Source organism: Ambystoma mexicanum, unplaced genomic scaffold (genome assembly GCF_040938575.1).
Source record: "Ambystoma mexicanum isolate Mex_15411 unplaced genomic scaffold, UKY_AmexF1_1 Mex_scaf20, whole genome shotgun sequence".
Lineage (NCBI taxonomy): Eukaryota > Metazoa > Chordata > Amphibia > Caudata > Ambystomatidae > Ambystoma > Ambystoma mexicanum.
The window spans coordinates 1640448-1657233 of NW_027182434.1; the positions used below are offsets into that span (position 1 = coordinate 1640448).

A 16786-nucleotide genomic window follows, 5' to 3' on the forward strand; every position below is an offset into this window, starting at 1 on the left:
GACGGCAAAGTCCCTGTGGGCTTAGGACAGTCAAAGAAACCCCTGGGCTGCATGCTAAGCCCCTTTTCGGCTTCACTTTCCGAATCCTGCCCTAGCTTGCGATTAGTTTTTTTCTCACTTCTTGCCCCCATCTCCCACCTTGCCTCATGGTCTCCCCTCCTCTGCGCACCTGACAGTTTGCCTGCCCTTCCACTGCCTGTCTCCAGACTTTCCAAGGAGAAAAGGCAAAGCACTAAAGCGGGCCGGGCAACGGGTCAAGTTCCGCTTTCGGCGACTAGCAGGGAGGTAGCGTGGCCGAGCGGTCTAAGGCGCTGGATTAAGGCTCCAGTCTCTTCGGAGGCGTGGGTTCAAATCCCACCGCTGCCACTTTTCCTGGCCTTGCATTTTAAAGAAGAACGTAACGTTGACCTCTTCCTTCATTAGTGCCACCTCTGTCGCAATGAGCAAGCGGATGGTATGCCACACCCTGCAGGAAAAAGGTTTCGCTTCTGACGTCTTGCTTTTCTGGACATCCAGTCTCAAGTTTCCCATCTGGAACGGCGCTCCCTGCTGCTTTGTGAAGGCTTGCTGCAAGAGCCTTCGAAACCCAGGAGCTCTTGCGTTGAGCTGTGACGCGTCCTGGGAAGACCTCCCGTTGCAGCGGAATGAGCCCCACTTCCAGGGCGTGCTGGTAGCAAATTTCCCACAGCCCACAGGGAGCAAACGATCCCAGGTGTGATGTATCACCAGGAGAGGCTGAGATGAGAGTAGGGGTTCACGCGTGTGCCCGGACCGAGGTTAATGATGGGATTAGAGCTAGGGTTAGATGCAGGGAAAGAGTGAGAGTTATAATTAGGGATAAAGCTAACAGGTGATCATTACTCGTCATGTAACATGATACAAAGGGTCAGAAGAGGAACTGATTCAGGGTTACAATTTGGACTTCGCAGACAACAGGAGCACTAAATGGTGCTGAGGGGGACTCAATAAAGTGGACCGGCCGCCTAATGTAAGCAATTGTGCACAAATATTGTACGATGACTAGCGTTGCCGGTGCTTTTTTCTTAAAGAGTCAGTTCTTGGCACCCATTCCCTACTTGACTCAGCCTAATCTTCAAGAATATTTGTCAAGAACTAAAAAAAATCCAGAAACGGTTTAACCTCCCCGTCGGGGAATTGAACCCCGGTCTCCCGCGTGACAGGCGGGGATACTGACCACTATACTAACGAGGAGACGTGAGGGCATGAAATGAACAGCTGCTGATGTCTGCACAGCATCCAGCGACCACCTAGCTGGCCTAGGGGGGTCTCATTTTCCCCCGTCAAACGGCTTGCCCGATCTAAGGCTAATTTCTTTCTTTTTATCGGCACCAGGCTTAAAACTCAGTTTAAGGCGATAGTTCCGGGCTATGTTTGACTCCAGAGTTGAATCTGTCATCCCGCATTTCCTCAGCAAATCAAGCTACCCATCTCAAGTCTCATGAGCTGAGGACGGCAAAGTCCCTGTGGGCTTAGGACAGTCAAAGAAACCCCTGGGCTGCATGCTAAGCCCCTTTTCGGCTTCACTTTCCGAATCCTGCCCTAGCTTGCGATTAGTTTTTTTCTCACTTCTTGCCCCCATCTCCCACCTTGCCTCATGGTCTCCCCTCCTCTGCGCACCTGACAGTTTGCCTGCCCTTCCACTGCCTGTCTCCAGACTTTCCAAGGAGAAAAGGCAAAGCACTAAAGCGGGCCGGGCAACGGGTCAAGTTCCGCTTTCGGCGACTAGCAGGGAGGTAGCGTGGCCGAGCGGTCTAAGGCGCTGGATTAAGGCTCCAGTCTCTTCGGAGGCGTGGGTTCAAATCCCACCGCTGCCACTTTTCCTGGCCTTGCATTTTAAAGAAGAACGTAACGTTGACCTCTTCCTTCATTAGTGCCACCTCTGTCGCAATGAGCAAGCGGATGGTATGCCACACCCTGCAGGAAAAAGGTTTCGCTTCTGACGTCTTGCTTTTCTGGACATCCAGTCTCAAGTTTCCCATCTGGAACGGCGCTCCCTGCTGCTTTGTGAAGGCTTGCTGCAAGAGCCTTCGAAACCCAGGAGCTCTTGCGTTGAGCTGTGACGCGTCCTGGGAAGACCTCCCGTTGCAGCGGAATGAGCCCCACTTCCAGGGCGTGCTGGTAGCAAATTTCCCACAGCCCACAGGGAGCAAACGATCCCAGGTGTGATGTATCACCAGGAGAGGCTGAGATGAGAGTAGGGGTTCACGCGTGTGCCCGGACCGAGGTTAATGATGGGATTAGAGCTAGGGTTAGATGCAGGGAAAGAGTGAGAGTTATAATTAGGGATAAAGCTAACAGGTGATCATTACTCGTCATGTAACATGATACAAAGGGTCAGAAGAGGAACTGATTCAGGGTTACAATTTGGACTTCGCAGACAACAGGAGCACTAAATGGTGCTGAGGGGGACTCAATAAAGTGGACCGGCCGCCTAATGTAAGCAATTGTGCACAAATATTGTACGATGACTAGCGTTGCCGGTGCTTTTTTCTTAAAGAGTCAGTTCTTGGCACCCATTCCCTACTTGACTCAGCCTAATCTTCAAGAATATTTGTCAAGAACTAAAAAAAATCCAGAAACGGTTTAACCTCCCCGTCGGGGAATTGAACCCCGGTCTCCCGCGTGACAGGCGGGGATACTGACCACTATACTAACGAGGAGACGTGAGGGCATGAAATGAACAGCTGCTGATGTCTGCACAGCATCCAGCGACCACCTAGCTGGCCTAGGGGGGTCTCATTTTCCCCCGTCAAACGGCTTGCCCGATCTAAGGCTAATTTCTTTCTTTTTATCGGCACCAGGCTTAAAACTCAGTTTAAGGCGATAGTTCCGGGCTATGTTTGACTCCAGAGTTGAATCTGTCATCCCGCATTTCCTCAGCAAATCAAGCTACCCATCTCAAGTCTCATGAGCTGAGGACGGCAAAGTCCCTGTGGGCTTAGGACAGTCAAAGAAACCCCTGGGCTGCATGCTAAGCCCCTTTTCGGCTTCACTTTCCGAATCCTGCCCTAGCTTGCGATTAGTTTTTTTCTCACTTCTTGCCCCCATCTCCCACCTTGCCTCATGGTCTCCCCTCCTCTGCGCACCTGACAGTTTGCCTGCCCTTCCACTGCCTGTCTCCAGACTTTCCAAGGAGAAAAGGCAAAGCACTAAAGCGGGCCGGGCAACGGGTCAAGTTCCGCTTTCGGCGACTAGCAGGGAGGTAGCGTGGCCGAGCGGTCTAAGGCGCTGGATTAAGGCTCCAGTCTCTTCGGAGGCGTGGGTTCAAATCCCACCGCTGCCACTTTTCCTGGCCTTGCATTTTAAAGAAGAACGTAACGTTGACCTCTTCCTTCATTAGTGCCACCTCTGTCGCAATGAGCAAGCGGATGGTATGCCACACCCTGCAGGAAAAAGGTTTCGCTTCTGACGTCTTGCTTTTCTGGACATCCAGTCTCAAGTTTCCCATCTGGAACGGCGCTCCCTGCTGCTTTGTGAAGGCTTGCTGCAAGAGCCTTCGAAACCCAGGAGCTCTTGCGTTGAGCTGTGACGCGTCCTGGGAAGACCTCCCGTTGCAGCGGAATGAGCCCCACTTCCAGGGCGTGCTGGTAGCAAATTTCCCACAGCCCACAGGGAGCAAACGATCCCAGGTGTGATGTATCACCAGGAGAGGCTGAGATGAGAGTAGGGGTTCACGCGTGTGCCCGGACCGAGGTTAATGATGGGATTAGAGCTAGGGTTAGATGCAGGGAAAGAGTGAGAGTTATAATTAGGGATAAAGCTAACAGGTGATCATTACTCGTCATGTAACATGATACAAAGGGTCAGAAGAGGAACTGATTCAGGGTTACAATTTGGACTTCGCAGACAACAGGAGCACTAAATGGTGCTGAGGGGGACTCAATAAAGTGGACCGGCCGCCTAATGTAAGCAATTGTGCACAAATATTGTACGATGACTAGCGTTGCCGGTGCTTTTTTCTTAAAGAGTCAGTTCTTGGCACCCATTCCCTACTTGACTCAGCCTAATCTTCAAGAATATTTGTCAAGAACTAAAAAAAATCCAGAAACGGTTTAACCTCCCCGTCGGGGAATTGAACCCCGGTCTCCCGCTACTGACCACTATACTAACGAGGAGACGTGAGGGCATGAAATGAACAGCTGCTGATGTCTGCACAGCATCCAGCGACCACCTAGCTGGCCTAGGGGGGTCTCATTTTCCCCCGTCAAACGGCTTGCCCGATCTAAGGCTAATTTCTTTCTTTTTATCGGCACCAGGCTTAAAACTCAGTTTAAGGCGATAGTTCCGGGCTATGTTTGACTCCAGAGTTGAATCTGTCATCCCGCATTTCCTCAGCAAATCAAGCTACCCATCTCAAGTCTCATGAGCTGAGGACGGCAAAGTCCCTGTGGGCTTAGGACAGTCAAAGAAACCCCTGGGCTGCATGCTAAGCCCCTTTTCGGCTTCACTTTCCGAATCCTGCCCTAGCTTGCGATTAGTTTTTTTCTCACTTCTTGCCCCCATCTCCCACCTTGCCTCATGGTCTCCCCTCCTCTGCGCACCTGACAGTTTGCCTGCCCTTCCACTGCCTGTCTCCAGACTTTCCAAGGAGAAAAGGCAAAGCACTAAAGCGGGCCGGGCAACGGGTCAAGTTCCGCTTTCGGCGACTAGCAGGGAGGTAGCGTGGCCGAGCGGTCTAAGGCGCTGGATTAAGGCTCCAGTCTCTTCGGAGGCGTGGGTTCAAATCCCACCGCTGCCACTTTTCCTGGCCTTGCATTTTAAAGAAGAACGTAACGTTGACCTCTTCCTTCATTAGTGCCACCTCTGTCGCAATGAGCAAGCGGATGGTATGCCACACCCTGCAGGAAAAAGGTTTCGCTTCTGACGTCTTGCTTTTCTGGACATCCAGTCTCAAGTTTCCCATCTGGAACGGCGCTCCCTGCTGCTTTGTGAAGGCTTGCTGCAAGAGCCTTCGAAACCCAGGAGCTCTTGCGTTGAGCTGTGACGCGTCCTGGGAAGACCTCCCGTTGCAGCGGAATGAGCCCCACTTCCAGGGCGTGCTGGTAGCAAATTTCCCACAGCCCACAGGGAGCAAACGATCCCAGGTGTGATGTATCACCAGGAGAGGCTGAGATGAGAGTAGGGGTTCACGCGTGTGCCCGGACCGAGGTTAATGATGGGATTAGAGCTAGGGTTAGATGCAGGGAAAGAGTGAGAGTTATAATTAGGGATAAAGCTAACAGGTGATCATTACTCGTCATGTAACATGATACAAAGGGTCAGAAGAGGAACTGATTCAGGGTTACAATTTGGACTTCGCAGACAACAGGAGCACTAAATGGTGCTGAGGGGGACTCAATAAAGTGGACCGGCCGCCTAATGTAAGCAATTGTGCACAAATATTGTACGATGACTAGCGTTGCCGGTGCTTTTTTCTTAAAGAGTCAGTTCTTGGCACCCATTCCCTACTTGACTCAGCCTAATCTTCAAGAATATTTGTCAAGAACTAAAAAAAATCCAGAAACGGTTTAACCTCCCCGTCGGGGAATTGAACCCCGGTCTCCCGCGTGACAGGCGGGGATACTGACCACTATACTAACGAGGAGACGTGAGGGCATGAAATGAACAGCTGCTGATGTCTGCACAGCATCCAGCGACCACCTAGCTGGCCTAGGGGGGTCTCATTTTCCCCCGTCAAACGGCTTGCCCGATCTAAGGCTAATTTCTTTCTTTTTATCGGCACCAGGCTTAAAACTCAGTTTAAGGCGATAGTTCCGGGCTATGTTTGACTCCAGAGTTGAATCTGTCATCCCGCATTTCCTCAGCAAATCAAGCTACCCATCTCAAGTCTCATGAGCTGAGGACGGCAAAGTCCCTGTGGGCTTAGGACAGTCAAAGAAACCCCTGGGCTGCATGCTAAGCCCCTTTTCGGCTTCACTTTCCGAATCCTGCCCTAGCTTGCGATTAGTTTTTTTCTCACTTCTTGCCCCCATCTCCCACCTTGCCTCATGGTCTCCCCTCCTCTGCGCACCTGACAGTTTGCCTGCCCTTCCACTGCCTGTCTCCAGACTTTCCAAGGAGAAAAGGCAAAGCACTAAAGCGGGCCGGGCAACGGGTCAAGTTCCGCTTTCGGCGACTAGCAGGGAGGTAGCGTGGCCGAGCGGTCTAAGGCGCTGGATTAAGGCTCCAGTCTCTTCGGAGGCGTGGGTTCAAATCCCACCGCTGCCACTTTTCCTGGCCTTGCATTTTAAAGAAGAACGTAACGTTGACCTCTTCCTTCATTAGTGCCACCTCTGTCGCAATGAGCAAGCGGATGGTATGCCACACCCTGCAGGAAAAAGGTTTCGCTTCTGACGTCTTGCTTTTCTGGACATCCAGTCTCAAGTTTCCCATCTGGAACGGCGCTCCCTGCTGCTTTGTGAAGGCTTGCTGCAAGAGCCTTCGAAACCCAGGAGCTCTTGCGTTGAGCTGTGACGCGTCCTGGGAAGACCTCCCGTTGCAGCGGAATGAGCCCCACTTCCAGGGCGTGCTGGTAGCAAATTTCCCACAGCCCACAGGGAGCAAACGATCCCAGGTGTGATGTATCACCAGGAGAGGCTGAGATGAGAGTAGGGGTTCACGCGTGTGCCCGGACCGAGGTTAATGATGGGATTAGAGCTAGGGTTAGATGCAGGGAAAGAGTGAGAGTTATAATTAGGGATAAAGCTAACAGGTGATCATTACTCGTCATGTAACATGATACAAAGGGTCAGAAGAGGAACTGATTCAGGGTTACAATTTGGACTTCGCAGACAACAGGAGCACTAAATGGTGCTGAGGGGGACTCAATAAAGTGGACCGGCCGCCTAATGTAAGCAATTGTGCACAAATATTGTACGATGACTAGCGTTGCCGGTGCTTTTTTCTTAAAGAGTCAGTTCTTGGCACCCATTCCCTACTTGACTCAGCCTAATCTTCAAGAATATTTGTCAAGAACTAAAAAAAATCCAGAAACGGTTTAACCTCCCCGTCGGGGAATTGAACCCCGGTCTCCCGCGTGACAGGCGGGGATACTGACCACTATACTAACGAGGAGACGTGAGGGCATGAAATGAACAGCTGCTGATGTCTGCACAGCATCCAGCGACCACCTAGCTGGCCTAGGGGGGTCTCATTTTCCCCCGTCAAACGGCTTGCCCGATCTAAGGCTAATTTCTTTCTTTTTATCGGCACCAGGCTTAAAACTCAGTTTAAGGCGATAGTTCCGGGCTATGTTTGACTCCAGAGTTGAATCTGTCATCCCGCATTTCCTCAGCAAATCAAGCTACCCATCTCAAGTCTCATGAGCTGAGGACGGCAAAGTCCCTGTGGGCTTAGGACAGTCAAAGAAACCCCTGGGCTGCATGCTAAGCCCCTTTTCGGCTTCACTTTCCGAATCCTGCCCTAGCTTGCGATTAGTTTTTTTCTCACTTCTTGCCCCCATCTCCCACCTTGCCTCATGGTCTCCCCTCCTCTGCGCACCTGACAGTTTGCCTGCCCTTCCACTGCCTGTCTCCAGACTTTCCAAGGAGAAAAGGCAAAGCACTAAAGCGGGCCGGGCAACGGGTCAAGTTCCGCTTTCGGCGACTAGCAGGGAGGTAGCGTGGCCGAGCGGTCTAAGGCGCTGGATTAAGGCTCCAGTCTCTTCGGAGGCGTGGGTTCAAATCCCACCGCTGCCACTTTTCCTGGCCTTGCATTTTAAAGAAGAACGTAACGTTGACCTCTTCCTTCATTAGTGCCACCTCTGTCGCAATGAGCAAGCGGATGGTATGCCACACCCTGCAGGAAAAAGGTTTCGCTTCTGACGTCTTGCTTTTCTGGACATCCAGTCTCAAGTTTCCCATCTGGAACGGCGCTCCCTGCTGCTTTGTGAAGGCTTGCTGCAAGAGCCTTCGAAACCCAGGAGCTCTTGCGTTGAGCTGTGACGCGTCCTGGGAAGACCTCCCGTTGCAGCGGAATGAGCCCCACTTCCAGGGCGTGCTGGTAGCAAATTTCCCACAGCCCACAGGGAGCAAACGATCCCAGGTGTGATGTATCACCAGGAGAGGCTGAGATGAGAGTAGGGGTTCACGCGTGTGCCCGGACCGAGGTTAATGATGGGATTAGAGCTAGGGTTAGATGCAGGGAAAGAGTGAGAGTTATAATTAGGGATAAAGCTAACAGGTGATCATTACTCGTCATGTAACATGATACAAAGGGTCAGAAGAGGAACTGATTCAGGGTTACAATTTGGACTTCGCAGACAACAGGAGCACTAAATGGTGCTGAGGGGGACTCAATAAAGTGGACCGGCCGCCTAATGTAAGCAATTGTGCACAAATATTGTACGATGACTAGCGTTGCCGGTGCTTTTTTCTTAAAGAGTCAGTTCTTGGCACCCATTCCCTACTTGACTCAGCCTAATCTTCAAGAATATTTGTCAAGAACTAAAAAAAATCCAGAAACGGTTTAACCTCCCCGTCGGGGAATTGAACCCCGGTCTCCCGCGTGACAGGCGGGGATACTGACCACTATACTAACGAGGAGACGTGAGGGCATGAAATGAACAGCTGCTGATGTCTGCACAGCATCCAGCGACCACCTAGCTGGCCTAGGGGGGTCTCATTTTCCCCCGTCAAACGGCTTGCCCGATCTAAGGCTAATTTCTTTCTTTTTATCGGCACCAGGCTTAAAACTCAGTTTAAGGCGATAGTTCCGGGCTATGTTTGACTCCAGAGTTGAATCTGTCATCCCGCATTTCCTCAGCAAATCAAGCTACCCATCTCAAGTCTCATGAGCTGAGGACGGCAAAGTCCCTGTGGGCTTAGGACAGTCAAAGAAACCCCTGGGCTGCATGCTAAGCCCCTTTTCGGCTTCACTTTCCGAATCCTGCCCTAGCTTGCGATTAGTTTTTTTCTCACTTCTTGCCCCCATCTCCCACCTTGCCTCATGGTCTCCCCTCCTCTGCGCACCTGACAGTTTGCCTGCCCTTCCACTGCCTGTCTCCAGACTTTCCAAGGAGAAAAGGCAAAGCACTAAAGCGGGCCGGGCAACGGGTCAAGTTCCGCTTTCGGCGACTAGCAGGGAGGTAGCGTGGCCGAGCGGTCTAAGGCGCTGGATTAAGGCTCCAGTCTCTTCGGAGGCGTGGGTTCAAATCCCACCGCTGCCACTTTTCCTGGCCTTGCATTTTAAAGAAGAACGTAACGTTGACCTCTTCCTTCATTAGTGCCACCTCTGTCGCAATGAGCAAGCGGATGGTATGCCACACCCTGCAGGAAAAAGGTTTCGCTTCTGACGTCTTGCTTTTCTGGACATCCAGTCTCAAGTTTCCCATCTGGAACGGCGCTCCCTGCTGCTTTGTGAAGGCTTGCTGCAAGAGCCTTCGAAACCCAGGAGCTCTTGCGTTGAGCTGTGACGCGTCCTGGGAAGACCTCCCGTTGCAGCGGAATGAGCCCCACTTCCAGGGCGTGCTGGTAGCAAATTTCCCACAGCCCACAGGGAGCAAACGATCCCAGGTGTGATGTATCACCAGGAGAGGCTGAGATGAGAGTAGGGGTTCACGCGTGTGCCCGGACCGAGGTTAATGATGGGATTAGAGCTAGGGTTAGATGCAGGGAAAGAGTGAGAGTTATAATTAGGGATAAAGCTAACAGGTGATCATTACTCGTCATGTAACATGATACAAAGGGTCAGAAGAGGAACTGATTCAGGGTTACAATTTGGACTTCGCAGACAACAGGAGCACTAAATGGTGCTGAGGGGGACTCAATAAAGTGGACCGGCCGCCTAATGTAAGCAATTGTGCACAAATATTGTACGATGACTAGCGTTGCCGGTGCTTTTTTCTTAAAGAGTCAGTTCTTGGCACCCATTCCCTACTTGACTCAGCCTAATCTTCAAGAATATTTGTCAAGAACTAAAAAAAATCCAGAAACGGTTTAACCTCCCCGTCGGGGAATTGAACCCCGGTCTCCCGCTACTGACCACTATACTAACGAGGAGACGTGAGGGCATGAAATGAACAGCTGCTGATGTCTGCACAGCATCCAGCGACCACCTAGCTGGCCTAGGGGGGTCTCATTTTCCCCCGTCAAACGGCTTGCCCGATCTAAGGCTAATTTCTTTCTTTTTATCGGCACCAGGCTTAAAACTCAGTTTAAGGCGATAGTTCCGGGCTATGTTTGACTCCAGAGTTGAATCTGTCATCCCGCATTTCCTCAGCAAATCAAGCTACCCATCTCAAGTCTCATGAGCTGAGGACGGCAAAGTCCCTGTGGGCTTAGGACAGTCAAAGAAACCCCTGGGCTGCATGCTAAGCCCCTTTTCGGCTTCACTTTCCGAATCCTGCCCTAGCTTGCGATTAGTTTTTTTCTCACTTCTTGCCCCCATCTCCCACCTTGCCTCATGGTCTCCCCTCCTCTGCGCACCTGACAGTTTGCCTGCCCTTCCACTGCCTGTCTCCAGACTTTCCAAGGAGAAAAGGCAAAGCACTAAAGCGGGCCGGGCAACGGGTCAAGTTCCGCTTTCGGCGACTAGCAGGGAGGTAGCGTGGCCGAGCGGTCTAAGGCGCTGGATTAAGGCTCCAGTCTCTTCGGAGGCGTGGGTTCAAATCCCACCGCTGCCACTTTTCCTGGCCTTGCATTTTAAAGAAGAACGTAACGTTGACCTCTTCCTTCATTAGTGCCACCTCTGTCGCAATGAGCAAGCGGATGGTATGCCACACCCTGCAGGAAAAAGGTTTCGCTTCTGACGTCTTGCTTTTCTGGACATCCAGTCTCAAGTTTCCCATCTGGAACGGCGCTCCCTGCTGCTTTGTGAAGGCTTGCTGCAAGAGCCTTCGAAACCCAGGAGCTCTTGCGTTGAGCTGTGACGCGTCCTGGGAAGACCTCCCGTTGCAGCGGAATGAGCCCCACTTCCAGGGCGTGCTGGTAGCAAATTTCCCACAGCCCACAGGGAGCAAACGATCCCAGGTGTGATGTATCACCAGGAGAGGCTGAGATGAGAGTAGGGGTTCACGCGTGTGCCCGGACCGAGGTTAATGATGGGATTAGAGCTAGGGTTAGATGCAGGGAAAGAGTGAGAGTTATAATTAGGGATAAAGCTAACAGGTGATCATTACTCGTCATGTAACATGATACAAAGGGTCAGAAGAGGAACTGATTCAGGGTTACAATTTGGACTTCGCAGACAACAGGAGCACTAAATGGTGCTGAGGGGGACTCAATAAAGTGGACCGGCCGCCTAATGTAAGCAATTGTGCACAAATATTGTACGATGACTAGCGTTGCCGGTGCTTTTTTCTTAAAGAGTCAGTTCTTGGCACCCATTCCCTACTTGACTCAGCCTAATCTTCAAGAATATTTGTCAAGAACTAAAAAAAATCCAGAAACGGTTTAACCTCCCCGTCGGGGAATTGAACCCCGGTCTCCCGCGTGACAGGCGGGGATACTGACCACTATACTAACGAGGAGACGTGAGGGCATGAAATGAACAGCTGCTGATGTCTGCACAGCATCCAGCGACCACCTAGCTGGCCTAGGGGGGTCTCATTTTCCCCCGTCAAACGGCTTGCCCGATCTAAGGCTAATTTCTTTCTTTTTATCGGCACCAGGCTTAAAACTCAGTTTAAGGCGATAGTTCCGGGCTATGTTTGACTCCAGAGTTGAATCTGTCATCCCGCATTTCCTCAGCAAATCAAGCTACCCATCTCAAGTCTCATGAGCTGAGGACGGCAAAGTCCCTGTGGGCTTAGGACAGTCAAAGAAACCCCTGGGCTGCATGCTAAGCCCCTTTTCGGCTTCACTTTCCGAATCCTGCCCTAGCTTGCGATTAGTTTTTTTCTCACTTCTTGCCCCCATCTCCCACCTTGCCTCATGGTCTCCCCTCCTCTGCGCACCTGACAGTTTGCCTGCCCTTCCACTGCCTGTCTCCAGACTTTCCAAGGAGAAAAGGCAAAGCACTAAAGCGGGCCGGGCAACGGGTCAAGTTCCGCTTTCGGCGACTAGCAGGGAGGTAGCGTGGCCGAGCGGTCTAAGGCGCTGGATTAAGGCTCCAGTCTCTTCGGAGGCGTGGGTTCAAATCCCACCGCTGCCACTTTTCCTGGCCTTGCATTTTAAAGAAGAACGTAACGTTGACCTCTTCCTTCATTAGTGCCACCTCTGTCGCAATGAGCAAGCGGATGGTATGCCACACCCTGCAGGAAAAAGGTTTCGCTTCTGACGTCTTGCTTTTCTGGACATCCAGTCTCAAGTTTCCCATCTGGAACGGCGCTCCCTGCTGCTTTGTGAAGGCTTGCTGCAAGAGCCTTCGAAACCCAGGAGCTCTTGCGTTGAGCTGTGACGCGTCCTGGGAAGACCTCCCGTTGCAGCGGAATGAGCCCCACTTCCAGGGCGTGCTGGTAGCAAATTTCCCACAGCCCACAGGGAGCAAACGATCCCAGGTGTGATGTATCACCAGGAGAGGCTGAGATGAGAGTAGGGGTTCACGCGTGTGCCCGGACCGAGGTTAATGATGGGATTAGAGCTAGGGTTAGATGCAGGGAAAGAGTGAGAGTTATAATTAGGGATAAAGCTAACAGGTGATCATTACTCGTCATGTAACATGATACAAAGGGTCAGAAGAGGAACTGATTCAGGGTTACAATTTGGACTTCGCAGACAACAGGAGCACTAAATGGTGCTGAGGGGGACTCAATAAAGTGGACCGGCCGCCTAATGTAAGCAATTGTGCACAAATATTGTACGATGACTAGCGTTGCCGGTGCTTTTTTCTTAAAGAGTCAGTTCTTGGCACCCATTCCCTACTTGACTCAGCCTAATCTTCAAGAATATTTGTCAAGAACTAAAAAAAATCCAGAAACGGTTTAACCTCCCCGTCGGGGAATTGAACCCCGGTCTCCCGCGTGACAGGCGGGGATACTGACCACTATACTAACGAGGAGACGTGAGGGCATGAAATGAACAGCTGCTGATGTCTGCACAGCATCCAGCGACCACCTAGCTGGCCTAGGGGGGTCTCATTTTCCCCCGTCAAACGGCTTGCCCGATCTAAGGCTAATTTCTTTCTTTTTATCGGCACCAGGCTTAAAACTCAGTTTAAGGCGATAGTTCCGGGCTATGTTTGACTCCAGAGTTGAATCTGTCATCCCGCATTTCCTCAGCAAATCAAGCTACCCATCTCAAGTCTCATGAGCTGAGGACGGCAAAGTCCCTGTGGGCTTAGGACAGTCAAAGAAACCCCTGGGCTGCATGCTAAGCCCCTTTTCGGCTTCACTTTCCGAATCCTGCCCTAGCTTGCGATTAGTTTTTTTCTCACTTCTTGCCCCCATCTCCCACCTTGCCTCATGGTCTCCCCTCCTCTGCGCACCTGACAGTTTGCCTGCCCTTCCACTGCCTGTCTCCAGACTTTCCAAGGAGAAAAGGCAAAGCACTAAAGCGGGCCGGGCAACGGGTCAAGTTCCGCTTTCGGCGACTAGCAGGGAGGTAGCGTGGCCGAGCGGTCTAAGGCGCTGGATTAAGGCTCCAGTCTCTTCGGAGGCGTGGGTTCAAATCCCACCGCTGCCACTTTTCCTGGCCTTGCATTTTAAAGAAGAACGTAACGTTGACCTCTTCCTTCATTAGTGCCACCTCTGTCGCAATGAGCAAGCGGATGGTATGCCACACCCTGCAGGAAAAAGGTTTCGCTTCTGACGTCTTGCTTTTCTGGACATCCAGTCTCAAGTTTCCCATCTGGAACGGCGCTCCCTGCTGCTTTGTGAAGGCTTGCTGCAAGAGCCTTCGAAACCCAGGAGCTCTTGCGTTGAGCTGTGACGCGTCCTGGGAAGACCTCCCGTTGCAGCGGAATGAGCCCCACTTCCAGGGCGTGCTGGTAGCAAATTTCCCACAGCCCACAGGGAGCAAACGATCCCAGGTGTGATGTATCACCAGGAGAGGCTGAGATGAGAGTAGGGGTTCACGCGTGTGCCCGGACCGAGGTTAATGATGGGATTAGAGCTAGGGTTAGATGCAGGGAAAGAGTGAGAGTTATAATTAGGGATAAAGCTAACAGGTGATCATTACTCGTCATGTAACATGATACAAAGGGTCAGAAGAGGAACTGATTCAGGGTTACAATTTGGACTTCGCAGACAACAGGAGCACTAAATGGTGCTGAGGGGGACTCAATAAAGTGGACCGGCCGCCTAATGTAAGCAATTGTGCACAAATATTGTACGATGACTAGCGTTGCCGGTGCTTTTTTCTTAAAGAGTCAGTTCTTGGCACCCATTCCCTACTTGACTCAGCCTAATCTTCAAGAATATTTGTCAAGAACTAAAAAAAATCCAGAAACGGTTTAACCTCCCCGTCGGGGAATTGAACCCCGGTCTCCCGCGTGACAGGCGGGGATACTGACCACTATACTAACGAGGAGACGTGAGGGCATGAAATGAACAGCTGCTGATGTCTGCACAGCATCCAGCGACCACCTAGCTGGCCTAGGGGGGTCTCATTTTCCCCCGTCAAACGGCTTGCCCGATCTAAGGCTAATTTCTTTCTTTTTATCGGCACCAGGCTTAAAACTCAGTTTAAGGCGATAGTTCCGGGCTATGTTTGACTCCAGAGTTGAATCTGTCATCCCGCATTTCCTCAGCAAATCAAGCTACCCATCTCAAGTCTCATGAGCTGAGGACGGCAAAGTCCCTGTGGGCTTAGGACAGTCAAAGAAACCCCTGGGCTGCATGCTAAGCCCCTTTTCGGCTTCACTTTCCGAATCCTGCCCTAGCTTGCGATTAGTTTTTTTCTCACTTCTTGCCCCCATCTCCCACCTTGCCTCATGGTCTCCCCTCCTCTGCGCACCTGACAGTTTGCCTGCCCTTCCACTGCCTGTCTCCAGACTTTCCAAGGAGAAAAGGCAAAGCACTAAAGCGGGCCGGGCAACGGGTCAAGTTCCGCTTTCGGCGACTAGCAGGGAGGTAGCGTGGCCGAGCGGTCTAAGGCGCTGGATTAAGGCTCCAGTCTCTTCGGAGGCGTGGGTTCAAATCCCACCGCTGCCACTTTTCCTGGCCTTGCATTTTAAAGAAGAACGTAACGTTGACCTCTTCCTTCATTAGTGCCACCTCTGTCGCAATGAGCAAGCGGATGGTATGCCACACCCTGCAGGAAAAAGGTTTCGCTTCTGACGTCTTGCTTTTCTGGACATCCAGTCTCAAGTTTCCCATCTGGAACGGCGCTCCCTGCTGCTTTGTGAAGGCTTGCTGCAAGAGCCTTCGAAACCCAGGAGCTCTTGCGTTGAGCTGTGACGCGTCCTGGGAAGACCTCCCGTTGCAGCGGAATGAGCCCCACTTCCAGGGCGTGCTGGTAGCAAATTTCCCACAGCCCACAGGGAGCAAACGATCCCAGGTGTGATGTATCACCAGGAGAGGCTGAGATGAGAGTAGGGGTTCACGCGTGTGCCCGGACCGAGGTTAATGATGGGATTAGAGCTAGGGTTAGATGCAGGGAAAGAGTGAGAGTTATAATTAGGGATAAAGCTAACAGGTGATCATTACTCGTCATGTAACATGATACAAAGGGTCAGAAGAGGAACTGATTCAGGGTTACAATTTGGACTTCGCAGACAACAGGAGCACTAAATGGTGCTGAGGGGGACTCAATAAAGTGGACCGGCCGCCTAATGTAAGCAATTGTGCACAAATATTGTACGATGACTAGCGTTGCCGGTGCTTTTTTCTTAAAGAGTCAGTTCTTGGCACCCATTCCCTACTTGACTCAGCCTAATCTTCAAGAATATTTGTCAAGAACTAAAAAAAATCCAGAAACGGTTTAACCTCCCCGTCGGGGAATTGAACCCCGGTCTCCCGCGTGACAGGCGGGGATACTGACCACTATACTAACGAGGAGACGTGAGGGCATGAAATGAACAGCTGCTGATGTCTGCACAGCATCCAGCGACCACCTAGCTGGCCTAGGGGGGTCTCATTTTCCCCCGTCAAACGGCTTGCCCGATCTAAGGCTAATTTCTTTCTTTTTATCGGCACCAGGCTTAAAACTCAGTTTAAGGCGATAGTTCCGGGCTATGTTTGACTCCAGAGTTGAATCTGTCATCCCGCATTTCCTCAGCAAATCAAGCTACCCATCTCAAGTCTCATGAGCTGAGGACGGCAAAGTCCCTGTGGGCTTAGGACAGTCAAAGAAACCCCTGGGCTGCATGCTAAGCCCCTTTTCGGCTTCACTTTCCGAATCCTGCCCTAGCTTGCGATTAGTTTTTTTCTCACTTCTTGCCCCCATCTCCCACCTTGCCTCATGGTCTCCCCTCCTCTGCGCACCTGACAGTTTGCCTGCCCTTCCACTGCCTGTCTCCAGACTTTCCAAGGAGAAAAGGCAAAGCACTAAAGCGGGCCGGGCAACGGGTCAAGTTCCGCTTTCGGCGACTAGCAGGGAGGTAGCGTGGCCGAGCGGTCTAAGGCGCTGGATTAAGGCTCCAGTCTCTTCGGAGGCGTGGGTTCAAATCCCACCGCTGCCACTTTTCCTGGCCTTGCATTTTAAAGAAGAACGTAACGTTGACCTCTTCCTTCATTAGTGCCACCTCTGTCGCAATGAGCAAGCGGATGGTATGCCACACCCTGCAGGAAAAAGGTTTCGCTTCTGACGTCTTGCTTTTCTGGACATCCAGTCTCAAGTTTCCCATCTGGAACGGCGCTCCCTGCTGCTTTGTGAAGGCTTGCTGCAAGAGCCTTCGAAACCCAGGAGCTCTTGCGTTGAGCTGTGACGCGTCCTGGGAAGACCTCCCGTTGCAGCGGAATGAGCCCCAC

General features: G+C 51.7%; 21 non-coding genes across 21 annotated transcripts; 12 read left to right on the top strand and 9 right to left on the bottom strand.

Moving 5' to 3' along the window:
* Positions 1–284: 284 nt before the first annotated feature.
* On the top strand, positions 285–366 carry TRNAL-AAG (transfer RNA leucine (anticodon AAG)). The gene has a single exon. It is a non-coding gene; the product is annotated as a tRNA-Leu (tRNA).
* Positions 367–1140: 774 nt separating this feature from the next.
* On the bottom strand, positions 1141–1212 carry TRNAD-GUC (transfer RNA aspartic acid (anticodon GUC)). The gene has a single exon. It is a non-coding gene; the product is annotated as a tRNA-Asp (tRNA).
* A 541-nt stretch (positions 1213–1753) lies between these two features.
* On the top strand, positions 1754–1835 carry TRNAL-AAG (transfer RNA leucine (anticodon AAG)). Its single transcript has one exon. It is a non-coding gene; the product is annotated as a tRNA-Leu (tRNA).
* Positions 1836–2609: 774 nt separating this feature from the next.
* On the bottom strand, positions 2610–2681 carry TRNAD-GUC (transfer RNA aspartic acid (anticodon GUC)). The gene has a single exon. It is a non-coding gene; the product is annotated as a tRNA-Asp (tRNA).
* A 541-nt stretch (positions 2682–3222) lies between these two features.
* Positions 3223–3304, top strand: TRNAL-AAG (transfer RNA leucine (anticodon AAG)). The gene has a single exon. It is a non-coding gene; the product is annotated as a tRNA-Leu (tRNA).
* Positions 3305–4677: 1373 nt separating this feature from the next.
* On the top strand, positions 4678–4759 carry TRNAL-AAG (transfer RNA leucine (anticodon AAG)). Its single transcript has one exon. It is a non-coding gene; the product is annotated as a tRNA-Leu (tRNA).
* Positions 4760–5533: 774 nt separating this feature from the next.
* TRNAD-GUC (transfer RNA aspartic acid (anticodon GUC)) lies at positions 5534–5605 on the bottom strand. The gene has a single exon. It is a non-coding gene; the product is annotated as a tRNA-Asp (tRNA).
* A 541-nt stretch (positions 5606–6146) lies between these two features.
* On the top strand, positions 6147–6228 carry TRNAL-AAG (transfer RNA leucine (anticodon AAG)). Its single transcript has one exon. It is a non-coding gene; the product is annotated as a tRNA-Leu (tRNA).
* Positions 6229–7002: 774 nt separating this feature from the next.
* TRNAD-GUC (transfer RNA aspartic acid (anticodon GUC)) lies at positions 7003–7074 on the bottom strand. The gene has a single exon. It is a non-coding gene; the product is annotated as a tRNA-Asp (tRNA).
* Positions 7075–7615: 541 nt separating this feature from the next.
* TRNAL-AAG (transfer RNA leucine (anticodon AAG)) lies at positions 7616–7697 on the top strand. The gene has a single exon. It is a non-coding gene; the product is annotated as a tRNA-Leu (tRNA).
* Positions 7698–8471: 774 nt separating this feature from the next.
* On the bottom strand, positions 8472–8543 carry TRNAD-GUC (transfer RNA aspartic acid (anticodon GUC)). Its single transcript has one exon. It is a non-coding gene; the product is annotated as a tRNA-Asp (tRNA).
* A 541-nt stretch (positions 8544–9084) lies between these two features.
* Positions 9085–9166, top strand: TRNAL-AAG (transfer RNA leucine (anticodon AAG)). Its single transcript has one exon. It is a non-coding gene; the product is annotated as a tRNA-Leu (tRNA).
* Positions 9167–10539: 1373 nt separating this feature from the next.
* Positions 10540–10621, top strand: TRNAL-AAG (transfer RNA leucine (anticodon AAG)). The gene has a single exon. It is a non-coding gene; the product is annotated as a tRNA-Leu (tRNA).
* Positions 10622–11395: 774 nt separating this feature from the next.
* On the bottom strand, positions 11396–11467 carry TRNAD-GUC (transfer RNA aspartic acid (anticodon GUC)). The gene has a single exon. It is a non-coding gene; the product is annotated as a tRNA-Asp (tRNA).
* A 541-nt stretch (positions 11468–12008) lies between these two features.
* On the top strand, positions 12009–12090 carry TRNAL-AAG (transfer RNA leucine (anticodon AAG)). Its single transcript has one exon. It is a non-coding gene; the product is annotated as a tRNA-Leu (tRNA).
* A 774-nt stretch (positions 12091–12864) lies between these two features.
* On the bottom strand, positions 12865–12936 carry TRNAD-GUC (transfer RNA aspartic acid (anticodon GUC)). Its single transcript has one exon. It is a non-coding gene; the product is annotated as a tRNA-Asp (tRNA).
* Positions 12937–13477: 541 nt separating this feature from the next.
* TRNAL-AAG (transfer RNA leucine (anticodon AAG)) lies at positions 13478–13559 on the top strand. The gene has a single exon. It is a non-coding gene; the product is annotated as a tRNA-Leu (tRNA).
* Positions 13560–14333: 774 nt separating this feature from the next.
* TRNAD-GUC (transfer RNA aspartic acid (anticodon GUC)) lies at positions 14334–14405 on the bottom strand. Its single transcript has one exon. It is a non-coding gene; the product is annotated as a tRNA-Asp (tRNA).
* A 541-nt stretch (positions 14406–14946) lies between these two features.
* TRNAL-AAG (transfer RNA leucine (anticodon AAG)) lies at positions 14947–15028 on the top strand. Its single transcript has one exon. It is a non-coding gene; the product is annotated as a tRNA-Leu (tRNA).
* A 774-nt stretch (positions 15029–15802) lies between these two features.
* Positions 15803–15874, bottom strand: TRNAD-GUC (transfer RNA aspartic acid (anticodon GUC)). Its single transcript has one exon. It is a non-coding gene; the product is annotated as a tRNA-Asp (tRNA).
* A 541-nt stretch (positions 15875–16415) lies between these two features.
* Positions 16416–16497, top strand: TRNAL-AAG (transfer RNA leucine (anticodon AAG)). Its single transcript has one exon. It is a non-coding gene; the product is annotated as a tRNA-Leu (tRNA).
* Positions 16498–16786: the final 289 nt, after the last annotated feature.